Raw genomic sequence first — 12,144 nt, forward strand, 5'->3', positions numbered from 1 at the left:
GAAATGTTATTTTTTTATATAACAAAATATACCACTAAAACCTCTACAAGATGATATATTATTCCAAGTTAACTAGAGAATGATTCCATTTATGTGGAAGACCCTAAATTTATCATGCTCCCAAGTTTCAACTAAAAATAAAATCAATATCACTTAAAATCCATGAACGGCAGTGGTAAAAATAGGGTTTGTCCGCGTCTTTATTAATACTCTGACATATACCTCGCTTGTTTGTTTTTGATGTAGTAGACTTTAGCCTCTCAACAGAAGTCCGAGCTTTATGCGATGCGCAGCACCTAACTGTCGTTCCCATCCATGTCAACGGAATTATTGCTCAGGAAGATTCTTCGAAGACTCTTCAACACTATGGCGATGAAAAAACTATCATAAAATTTCCCACAGCAATGCACCTCATAAATTTAAATTTTGAAACTGAAACTCTTAATGTCTTAGATTATGTATACTGAAAAAAATATTTTCAAAATATTTATGCATTTTTATTTTTAAATAATAGAAACATTATTTTAAAATATACCAAAGAAAAATAATGCATATAAATAAAACAAGATGAATTATCAGAAAGAAAAAAAATATGTTTCTATTTTAGGAACAAGTTATGTACCCTGAAAACAATATTAAAAGGAAAAAATAAGGACAATATTAAAAATAAGAAAGTAAGGGAAATTTGGATTTTTATTTATAGATGTGCAATAAAGTTTTAAATTTCTTTATCAATAATATAGAAAATTTTGTTCGTGGAGCATAAATCATAGGTTTAAAATTGTATGTTTAAAAGATAAAAAAATATAAAAAATTATAAAAATAAATAAAAATTAAAGAAATTTGTTTTAAGCAAAGTTTTTTTGGTAGAAATTATATAAGAATTTTTTTTGGGGCTGTTTTTTGAATCAACAAATGTTGTTCATTATCGGGACCATATGGAGAGGCACACTATGACAAAGGCTTAAATAGAGAGCAACATAAAAACATAATTTCAAGTAAGGACTATATTTGAGCAATAATATTTAAATTAATTTATTAATATATTAAAAACAAATATTATTAGGTAACTCCTATAATTTATGTCTCTGCATTGCTCTCTATTTAAGCCTTTGCCATGGTATGTCTCTTCATCTGCTCTGATGATGAACTACACCTGTTAATTCGAAGGCTCTTATATGATTTCAACTCAAAGACTTTGCTTAATTCATTAAGAATCATAAAAACCTGAATATAGAAATTTGCTTTATTAATCCGAAATAAAAAATAAAATTTTGAACTTTTCACCCCTAACATTTAGAAATAACATTTAGAAATACCCCTAACTAATATAAACATTAAAAACTAATATATAGAATTAATCTCAATATTAAATATAAAACATTAAAAATAAAGACATATAATGAAAACTTAATCGTCGCAATGTTAATAATGAGTGGATTAGCCTTTACCGAGACACTAAATACTTAGTACTTCCCACAAACAAAGAAATGTAGTGGGTTAAATACTTTGAAACGGGAAAATAAATTGCAATAAAAGCAATATATGTAAACAAATCCATTGGTTGATTGTGCAGAATGTTCATCATAACACGTGCTGGCTTAACAGATTAAAAATTGCAAGTTCCAAAGACTGGTACACTGAAACACATTAAAAGAAATTAAAATTTTCAAGTTAGCATTTCCAGGAAGTTTGAGCAGGGCGCGCGTAAGCGCCCTTTTGGTGGATTCTTTCATTCCTCTTCCCAATGAAGCTCAGAATAGAATTCTTTTGCGCCAGTGGAAGTGCCTCTGCAACATCAGTTGAAATTAGACGTTATATATCTAACATTGTTTTGGGTATATGGATCACTCATAACGAAATTAGATTCGCGAGTTGCCCAGAAAGTTATAGAAATTTTGGTTATATTTAGAGAAAATCTGGCAAGGATTTTTGTAAATTTAAGTTATAGGATTTTTTAAATTTAAGTTATAGTTGTTAAACTTCAAAATTTTTAGTGTTCTAGAAGTTTTTTATGGTGCTGAATCTATTTCCACCATCAATAACACGATTCAAATAGTATCTACAATTTTTTTTTGAAATTTCTTTTACCCCGATTCCGACCACTTTTATTCATTCAAGCAATTCCTCTGCCTTGTTAGACAATCATGACTACTTCGCCCCGTGTCCTCTTACCTGATTTTAACGTCTGAGATGAATGGGTGTGGCTGAGGATGGCCACTGGCGATAGGGAGGGAGTGATTGGAGTTAAGTCCATTTGACGAGCCGCAGAGTTGAGCGGCGTTAAAGGTGTAGATGCAAAGGATGAGGGAGTCCGGCCACTACCCGGGGAGCCACTACAGCTCGCGAACGCCATTATAGCCTCAGCCTGCAGCCCTCTCACAACACAATGATATCTTAAAAATATTTATAAATTTAGTTGTTTTTACTGTGACTTTTTGAATTCGTCTAATTTTTCTAAATGAATAATCTTGCATAATTTATTTGCCCTGAGTTTTTGAGAGTGCAGATTCCATACAGTCAAAAAAATTAAATAACACGAATCAAAATTTCACCCCAAATATTTACACCCAATTCCAACACAAAAAATCTAAAAAACCATACTAAAAATAACTCATTTACAAATTTGATATGCCCCTGCCCATGTAACAGAATTCAAAGTACCATAGATAGATTATGTCCGTCTCGTGAAAAAGCAATAGAATCATGGAACACTTTATCTGCGGAGACATTGTAAACGTGCAATTTCCACGCGTAGAAAATTGTGAGCTGTGTATAAGCTGGCTTCTCGGCACGCGCCGTGGGAGACCTGCAACGCAAAAATTGCAAAGAAAGATTGTTAACATTCAAACATAGATTCAAAGACTTTGGAAAAGCTGTCGAAATAATGCCAGGAAGAACAAAGGTTATACTTAAAAACATTAATATTTGAGGACGATGGAGGTGGGTAGTCATGCTGTAGTGATGAAACGCGTTGGCCTCTATGCTGATAAGGGAAAGGCATCACCGGCTCCCACGGGGCTAACAGAGAAATATCTAAACTGGGCAGTTGGCAGCTATCCCGTTTGACAGTCTCTGCCATCTGAAGCTGCAGGGGATGTCTGCTTTGCTTGATGGTTTTGTGCCACACTATTCATAGTTTTGTTGTTGGTGGCTTCAGTCGAATTGAGAGAATGAAGAGATGCCGTTTGCAACAGCCGAGCGAGAGAGAATTACATAAGCGGTAAGCAATGAATGTGTTATAGAAAGGTTATTTTGTGTTAAGAAATAGAATAAAATCATTCATTCTATTGGTTTCACACCAACAAACATTATCTGCCGCCCACTACATTGGAAGGGGTAGAAAATGTAGCCATACACCAATTGAAACGGGTAGAAAATTACATTTCGATGTTCTAACCCATTTAATTTTAAATATTGCTACATTTACCATTAAATTTGTAGTTAGGTTATAGAGTGGAGATTGATAGATAAAGGAGAAAAATGGAATGTTATAATTAACAATAACACTTAATAAAGTTGTCTCTTCAAACTGAATTCTCATTGCTTGAAACGTTTGACGATCCAAAAATAAATATACCACAAAACCTCAAGGAGAACTTTGTAAAAAAGTTATGCAGAATTTTAGAGAAGTTGTCTCTTTAAACTGAATTCTCATTGCTTGAAAAGGTTTGACGATCCAAAAATAAATATACAACAAAACCTCAAGGAGAACCTTGTAAAAAACTTATGCAGAATTTTAGAGAAGGATTGTTAGACGGATAATTATGGTTATGCTTATTTTAGTTTGAATATTTGTATAATTGATTATTTCTAAATTTAGATTTTTTTGAAATTACTAGAAATTACCGCTACAAAATCTCAAGGAGAACCTTGTAAAAGGTTATGCAAATTTTAGAGAAGGATGATTAGAAGGATAATTATGGTTATGTTAATTTTAGTTTAAATGCATGTATAATTGATTATTTTTAAATTTAGATTTTTTTTTTGAAATTACTAAAAATTACTGTTTTATTGGGAGTAGTTAACACACTTCAACACATTTTCAATTTTGACAACAACTAGCCAGAACTACTTGCTAGTCTAAGTTTTAGCTAGAATTACAAAACTTGAAACAATTCGAAAACTTTTTTTGATTTTACATGCTAGTGTAGGTTGACTATAGCTTTATGATGTATAATTTTTCTCTCTTTTTGCTCTGAACTTTAAATACTATGCAATTTTTTTCTCTTACTTTCAACACTATTTTTGTCTTTTTATTAAACATTCTTTTCTAATTATTTGATTCTTTTTCTACAACTATAATTACTGGTAATTGAACTTTTTTATCAATTGAACTCTTTTATCAACCTCCATAAGATAAGATTGAAAGTAATACCTTTAATTTCTTTCTTCTCTTTTTTTAGTATCTTAAAGTATTCAACAAGTCTGATGCTTGCTTTCATTTCTTATGTTCTTTCTTTTGTTGCAGCTCTGAATATTTTTCCATACTCTCTTTTATCTTTATCATACTTGTGTTTTGCACGCCACTCTTCAACAGAAAGGCTAGTTTAGCTTCATACTCAAATGTAATTTTTAGTAATAGCCTGTCCTTCGACAACATCTCCAACTACCTTGCGATACCAATATGACAGTCCCCATGCTCTTTGAAACAGAGGGATCGCTGTTCTCTCCGTTCTCTCTGCCCTATGAAGCTGCAGGGGATGTTTGGTTTGCTTGATCGTTTTCTGCTAAACTATTCATAGCTATTGCTGTTGGTGGCTTCACTCGAAATTAAATAATGAGCAGATGGCTTATACAACAGCTGAGCGAGACAGAATTACGTAAGTGATACACAATGAATGTGTTATAAAAGGTTATGCTGGTGCTACACCATGGGATGTGGTTGGTTTGTATCCTTGGAAATTTCTAGAAGTGTTATCCTAAATATTGAAATCACACAGTTTGTTTGAAATCTTTTGAACGAGCGATGTTTCCATCTTCAAAAAAAGGTGAAGATGTTATAACGTCAGCAAATCGAGTCTGAATGACATAATATTCTAAAACTAAATGTTTTAATTATTTAACTCGTCCTAACTGTACTACAGCGCGGCAAATATAACACAACGTTTTTGTCAGCTGACTTTAAAAACTAAAATAAAATCATTCATTCGATTAGTTTCATACCAACAAAACAATATTTGCCAAACACTAGATTCGAAGGGGCAGAAAACTACATTTTGATGTTTTAACCCATTGAAATTTTAAATATTCCTACATTTTAAAATTTGAAGTAATTTGAAGTTTTAGTTAGATTATTGAGTCGCGATTGAATTTTCAATAAGGCTACATTTATCTATTAAATTTGTAGTTAACTTTTTGAGTTGAGAATTGGAGATAGAGGAGGAAAACTGATGGTTAGAGTTATTAAATACTCACAAATAATTCACAAAATTGCTTAAAGTTGTGGGTTCTAACTTGAATTCTTAGTGCTTGATACAAGAATGAATAGAACCGATAACTTGATAAAGAACTTTGTAAAAAGACAATGAAGAATTCTAAATAGAGATGGTTAGTAAAATAAAGATGGTTATGTTAATTTTAGCTTAAATATCTGCATGACTAATTTTCTTAATTTTAGATTCTTAATTTTAGATTCTTTTAGAAATTACTAGAAACTATCAACTAACGGGAAGTAGTTAACACACTTTAACACCTTCTTGATTATGATAGCTATTGTTAGCTAATCCAACCCTCTACTAGGATTACAATACTTGGATCAATTCAAAAACATGTTTTTCTTTTACATGCTAGTGTAGGTTGTCTTTAGCTCTATGATGTATAATTGTTTTTTTTCTTTTGGTTGGAACTTCATACATTCTGTACTTTTTCTTTTTGTTTGGCTTCAACCTTAGTTTGTTTTTCTTATTCAATTTTCTTTTATCTTTATCTAATATTTTATAAAGTCAACCGAACAACCTAAGAGATCAATTTTATTAGTGCAACATAGCTCGGCAATGATCCTAAGAGTAACAAGATGATCAATAGTTGAGTGATATCTCCTAAAGTCAACTTGTATTTTGGCTGTTTCATGGCTTTCAAGCCATAGGCTAATCTTCTTTTCCAAAATGAGTGGATACAATTTGGTATATGTGGCTAATCATAATGGTCATATAGTTAGAGGGGACATTTTTATCCCCACTTTTAAATATAGACACAATACGGTTTTAGGTAGAAGGTGAAGGCTTAGGGTAGTTGTTTTTCATTGTAGAATTGAGAAGTTTGTGAAGGTCATGGGTGACAATAGAGCTTCCCATTTTGAGAATTTCATCTTCATAGCCTTCGACATCCCTAGTTTTCCTGTTACTGAGATTCTTAATCCTTAAATCCATGCCTTCCGAATAAAATATATCCTCCTCTATAGGATTGTTTAGGGTGTTTTCTAGGTTTTGGAGGAGTCGTAAAGATTATTAAGATAGATATCCCGGTTCTTTAAGGGGATTGAATTATTTTATTTTATTTTGTGAATAACTATATTCCTCTAAAGAATTCTAGGCTCAATTAAAGGTAAAAAAGATGCTTTTAGCCTCTTATTTATATAGGACCTTTTCTTTCTTTTGATAAGAGATTTGTACACACTTATTTTTTCAATCTTTATAGTTTCATTAGGAGCATATCAAATCACTTTTCAGAAAATTTTACAATCATTATCATATCAAGAGTTGGAAGATCTATTATTCTTTTTATACTACACCTTGGTAGAAAATTTGTTAATGGTAGTGGAAAGGTTGTAGTAAAATTGTTGTATATGTGATAAATGTTACCATTATACATTAAGGGAGAATTTGTTAATGGTAGTAGAAAGGGTTGTAGTAAAATTGTGATGTATGTGATCAATGTTATCAATATACATTAAGAAACCTAATCCCTCTTCAAATCCTTGAGGAGCTGATCCATTTTAGTTTTGTTGAAATGAATGTGCCTTTGACTCTCACAATTGTTTTGCATGTGGTTGGTGTGCACGAAAATATTTAGCGTTAAGCATAGGAGTCTATGGTCAAAGTCAGGCTCATGGTCATTTACGAGGTCAAAATTTACAATATGGTTGAGAACATGGGTAACTGATATAGTGTAATCCACAAAACTATTTTCATTCCCATCAATACAAGTCATATGGCCAGAGGTAGACTACTTATTAATTCCATTACAAATTATTAAGTCTTTGGAACTACGAAGCTTGATAAGATTAATAGAAAATAGTTTCTCAGTTATGTCTTTACAATTTCTTTTCAATCTACTAGCTAAGTCACAATCCTCATCTAGCTATAAGGAGTTAGGGGTAGAGTTATAACTTAGGAGTATAGCTTGATTAGTAGTTGTTCTAGCATTGAAATCTCCAAATAAAAGGACATTACTTCATTCCCCAGACTATGGATATTATGTTCGAAGGTATTGAAGGAACAATTCTTATCCAAGTTGTTTTTCTTTTAGAGGTAGAGTTGATAGGAGAAAAATAAGAAATTGCAAGAAAATTTATATTGGTGTTAGCAGGAAAATTCCTATTGGTGTTAGTGTCAGAAATTTCGATCCAAATGTACTGATTGAAAGAGTCAATCTTATGAAGCTGAATGTGAGAAAAAATATTATTTTTGATATAACAAGCTATACCACCAAAACCTATACTAGATGATTTCATGTTCTAAATTGACCAAAGAGTGAATCCATCTATTTGAGGACCCTATATTCATCATGCTTCCAAGTTTCAACTAAAAAAACACTAACAATATCACTCAGTGAATCCAACTTAATATAAGATCTTTACATCTTTACAGTATAAAAAACCACAATAATGATGAAAAGAGATAAAAAATGTTAACAATATTGCTGATATAAATTGGCCAATAAAATTTAAATAAATTAATTCGTAATAAAATATTTTAATCCTTATTTTAAATAAATAAAAAAATTACTATTCTAATAAATGCTGTATTGCAACTTAGTCCCTCACACAATAAGTTTAACCATATAAAATGAATAAAGTACATATCTTCTTCACTTATTCGATTCTACAATTTCAATTTCAGCAGCCCTCCACATGTTTGGATGAAAGGGCTGCCATCTATTTCTGAAACCCTAATTTGGATATATATATATTTTGACGGATTGGTAAATGCCCCAATTGGACTTCGGACTCGTAAATCTAGAACAAATCTGATGCACATTCGGTAGGACAATGATGGTATCAGTTGCAGTGCCGTAATTCAAGAATTGTAACCTTTTTTCATTATTCACCCTAACGTTTCATCATGACGGCGGCCCCTTACATGGTCTACTACCGTAATTCAAGAATTGTAACGTTTTTCATTATTCACCCTAACGTTTCATCATGACGGCGGCCTGTTACATGGTCTACTTCCGTAATTCAAGAATTGTAACGTTTTTCATTATTCACCCTAACGTTTCATCATGACGGCGGTCCCTTACATGTTCTACTGCCTTTGTGATTATATGGACGTTAACACTCCTCGTACTTCAATGTTTACACCTTCTGCATCAGCAAGAGATTCCTACAGCAACCGAGCCCTACCCTAACAATCTTAGATTTCTTTCTTTCTTTTTTTCAAATAACCCAATGCTTGGACATTCCAAATCAAAGACACCACGTATAATTTCAGCGTTGACCGTAGACTCCTGGACAGAGATCATTATGGCGATATTGCCAGACGCGCAAGTAATATTGAACAAGAAAATCTATCCTCACTTGTTCTTTTTTGACGTACTGGACTCTAGCCTCTCAACAGAAGTCCGAGCTTTATCCGATGCCTGGCACCCAACTTTCCTTCCCATCCTTGTGTTCTGTTGAGACGAAAAAATATTAGCGACGGAATTAGTGCTCAGGAAGACTCTTCACCACCACGGTGGTTTAAAAGAACTATGATAGGATTTCGCACGACAAAATTAATCATCACCAACATAGTTATATAAATATAAATTAAATGACTAACCACATATATATATATATATATATATATATATATATATATATATATATATTAATTTATATAAATTTCAGAATTATAAGCCGCACATCTCTTACTTATAAATTTCAGAATTATAAATGGGCACATCTCTTACGTTTTTGCCAGGCTCTCTTGATTAACAAATCGAGTTGGAGTTGGAGTGGAGCAGGGAGAACTCTAGGCCATCCACACGTAATCTGTCTTTTTATGATAAAAGTTTTTGTTAAAATTAATTATCATTAGCATAGTTATATAAATATAAATTAAATAACTAACCATATATCAATTGTATTAATTTATATAAATTTCAGAATTATAAATGGGTATATCTCTTATTTTTTCCAAACAAATCCAGTTGGAGTTGGAGTGAAGCAGGGAGACGTATAGGACATCCAAATGTAATCTGTTTTTTAATGGAATTTTATTTGAGGGACAAAAAAAATATCAGAGTTATAAATTATATATATATATATATATATTTTTGAGAATTTAGAATTCCAAAATAAAATGGATAAATTCATTTCAAAATTATTTATAAGCTTTTAACTTTTAAATTATGTATATTTAGATTTTTTTTTTTAATTTTTAATTTTTAAATAATAAAAAATATTTAAAATAGATCAAAATTGGAAAATGATACGTAGTAAATAAAACAAGATGAATAATGCCAAATAAAAAATAAGTTAAGAGAAACAAGTTATGTACCCGGAAATTTAAAAAAAAAAAAGGAAAATCATAAAAAGCTAGAAAAAGGAAAATTCAGGGAAGGTAAGACGCTATTAAGAATAAGAAAGTAAGGGAAATTTGTAATTTGTTGAGTTTTTTTAATGATGTTTTTCATCTCATGCAGATGGGTTGTTTTATTACCCTTTCTTTCATTCTAATATATATAATGTTTTTGTGATTCGAAGGATGTAGCATTGATGAGCGTGGCTGTTCTCCTCGCTCCCGGATTTTTTTTTCCAGTTGATAGAGAGAGGACATAGAAATATGATTATTGTAATTCCTTTTTCAAAATAAAAATGTGATGGTTTTTTGCTGGGATTTTTTTTTATACATTTGTATTAAAGTTTTAAATTTCTTTACCAATAAAATAGAAAATTTAATTCGCATAAATTATAGGTTTAAAAATACTAAAAAAAAACAAAATACAAGTTTAGGAAATTAGGATAATGTGTTTGGTTAATCCCAAATAAAAAACAAAATTTTGAATATTTTCACTAAAATATCGAATTTTTTTATCATTTTTTGGGGCCGTTGCCTATCAAAATATGCAATTTTTTCTTTTTAGTTGATTCATTTATTTTATTTTCTGCAAAAAAAAAATGTATTAGGCATATTTCATTTCAAAAATGGAAAATTGCATTGCATTAGCATTTTTATTCAAAAAATAATAATTTAAAATTACTTCTCCGACACCAACCACCCCATTTGATCACGTGGTGGAGTAAAAGCCACATCACCATCCACTTTTTCATGTAGAAGAAACAGAGGTGAAAAAGAAGGTAGAATAAATGGATGGAGATAATGACAATGAAGAAGATCCTCTTGGATTTCCCGTTGAAGATATTGATGTCAGTGTGCATATGAAGAACATCCCTCCATCTTTCCTTCCCAACTTGCATGGTATCAAGTTAGAGGACCCGGAAACCTTTCTCTTTGAATTTGAAATCCTTTGTAGATCTTATGGTTACTTACTAAACACTCAAAAGTTGAGATTGTTTTTGGTAACATTGAAGGATAGAGCTTTGAAATGGTTCATGAATTTAGAGATTAATTCAATAAGATCATGGAATGATATGCAAAAAATATTTCTAGAAAAATATAAAGATCATGATCTTAAAGAAGAAATATTTAGAATGAATCAAAAAGAAAATGAGAGCCTTTAGGATCTAATAGAGAGGTTCATGTATAATGTTAAGAGGGGAAAATTACATTATTTAGGATCTAACACACTAAAAAACCTCTTATTTAGAACAATTAGGGATGAGTGGATTGATATTCTTGATCTCATGAGTAGAGGCGATGTATAGCAATTGTCAGTTGAAGAAATTTGTGAAATATGCAAACACATATGAAGAGGAAGGGCAAGAGTAAGTAAATCAGAATCAAGATCGGTAAGTCAAACTAGACTTGGAAATTTGTTTGATAACTTTAAAACATAAATTCTTAGAAATCTAGGCAAACAAGTAGAAATGTTAAGAATGCAAGATGAGGCAAAAAGAAATTTTGATATTTGTGTTATCCATGCAAAATCACATGCTATTAAATATTTCCCATCATTACCAAGGTTGAAGGAAGTTTACAAAGAGGACAATGGAGCAAGTGAATCACCAAAACAATTATGTTATGTAGCTCCAATAGGACCATGACAGCCTAGTCAACCTAGTATGGTGCAAGAGCCTAGTTCATACTTTCAAGGTTATGCACATCCATCTCAAAGTAATTGGAACACACCCTTTGCTTGGCAACCTTGGCATTCTCAACCCCAAGCCAATCTTAGCAATAATCTTGACAATAAACTTATGGGAGAAATCCACAATATCTTGAATACTCTCCTCAATATCCTCCATACGCAACTCAATGTTATTCCTACCACCCACCTCCACCACAACCACAACCTCAACCACATCCATCTCAAAGATCCACTCCCACTCAACTATCTATACCACCATTTCCAAACCCACACAAGGAAGTAGCTCAACCCACTTACAATGCTCAGGTACAAAACTTCCCAACATCTCCTCTTGATATAAAGGGTATTCATCTTAGATCACGAAGAAAATTGCAAAAAAGGTATTCTCTTGATGTCATTGAAGGACAATATTTAGAAAAAGAAGATACATATGAGAAGACCATATGATCATGGGATGCACTTGAAGAAGAACATAAATCAAAATAAGAGAATGAGAAAGTTCTCTCATGTTTACCATCATACCCTCCATGTGTTCAAGAGAATAATCAACAAAAAGAGGAAGAATTGAATGTCATGGTAGAATACAACATGAATACTGATCCATATAAGCATGTGAACCAAAGGCATCAAAGTTATATTAAGTTTTGGTTCCAGAAAATCAACAAGATGGAGCATCACTCTCTTCTTCAACTATGCTTGATATTATCAAAGCCAAAGCAATTGGTCTCT

This window comes from Pinus tabuliformis, chromosome J, assembly GCF_031772625.1.
Source record: "Pinus tabuliformis cultivar Carrire ecotype Pingquan chromosome J, CPIR1, whole genome shotgun sequence".
NCBI classification, from domain to species: Eukaryota; Viridiplantae; Streptophyta; class Pinopsida; order Pinales; family Pinaceae; genus Pinus; species Pinus tabuliformis.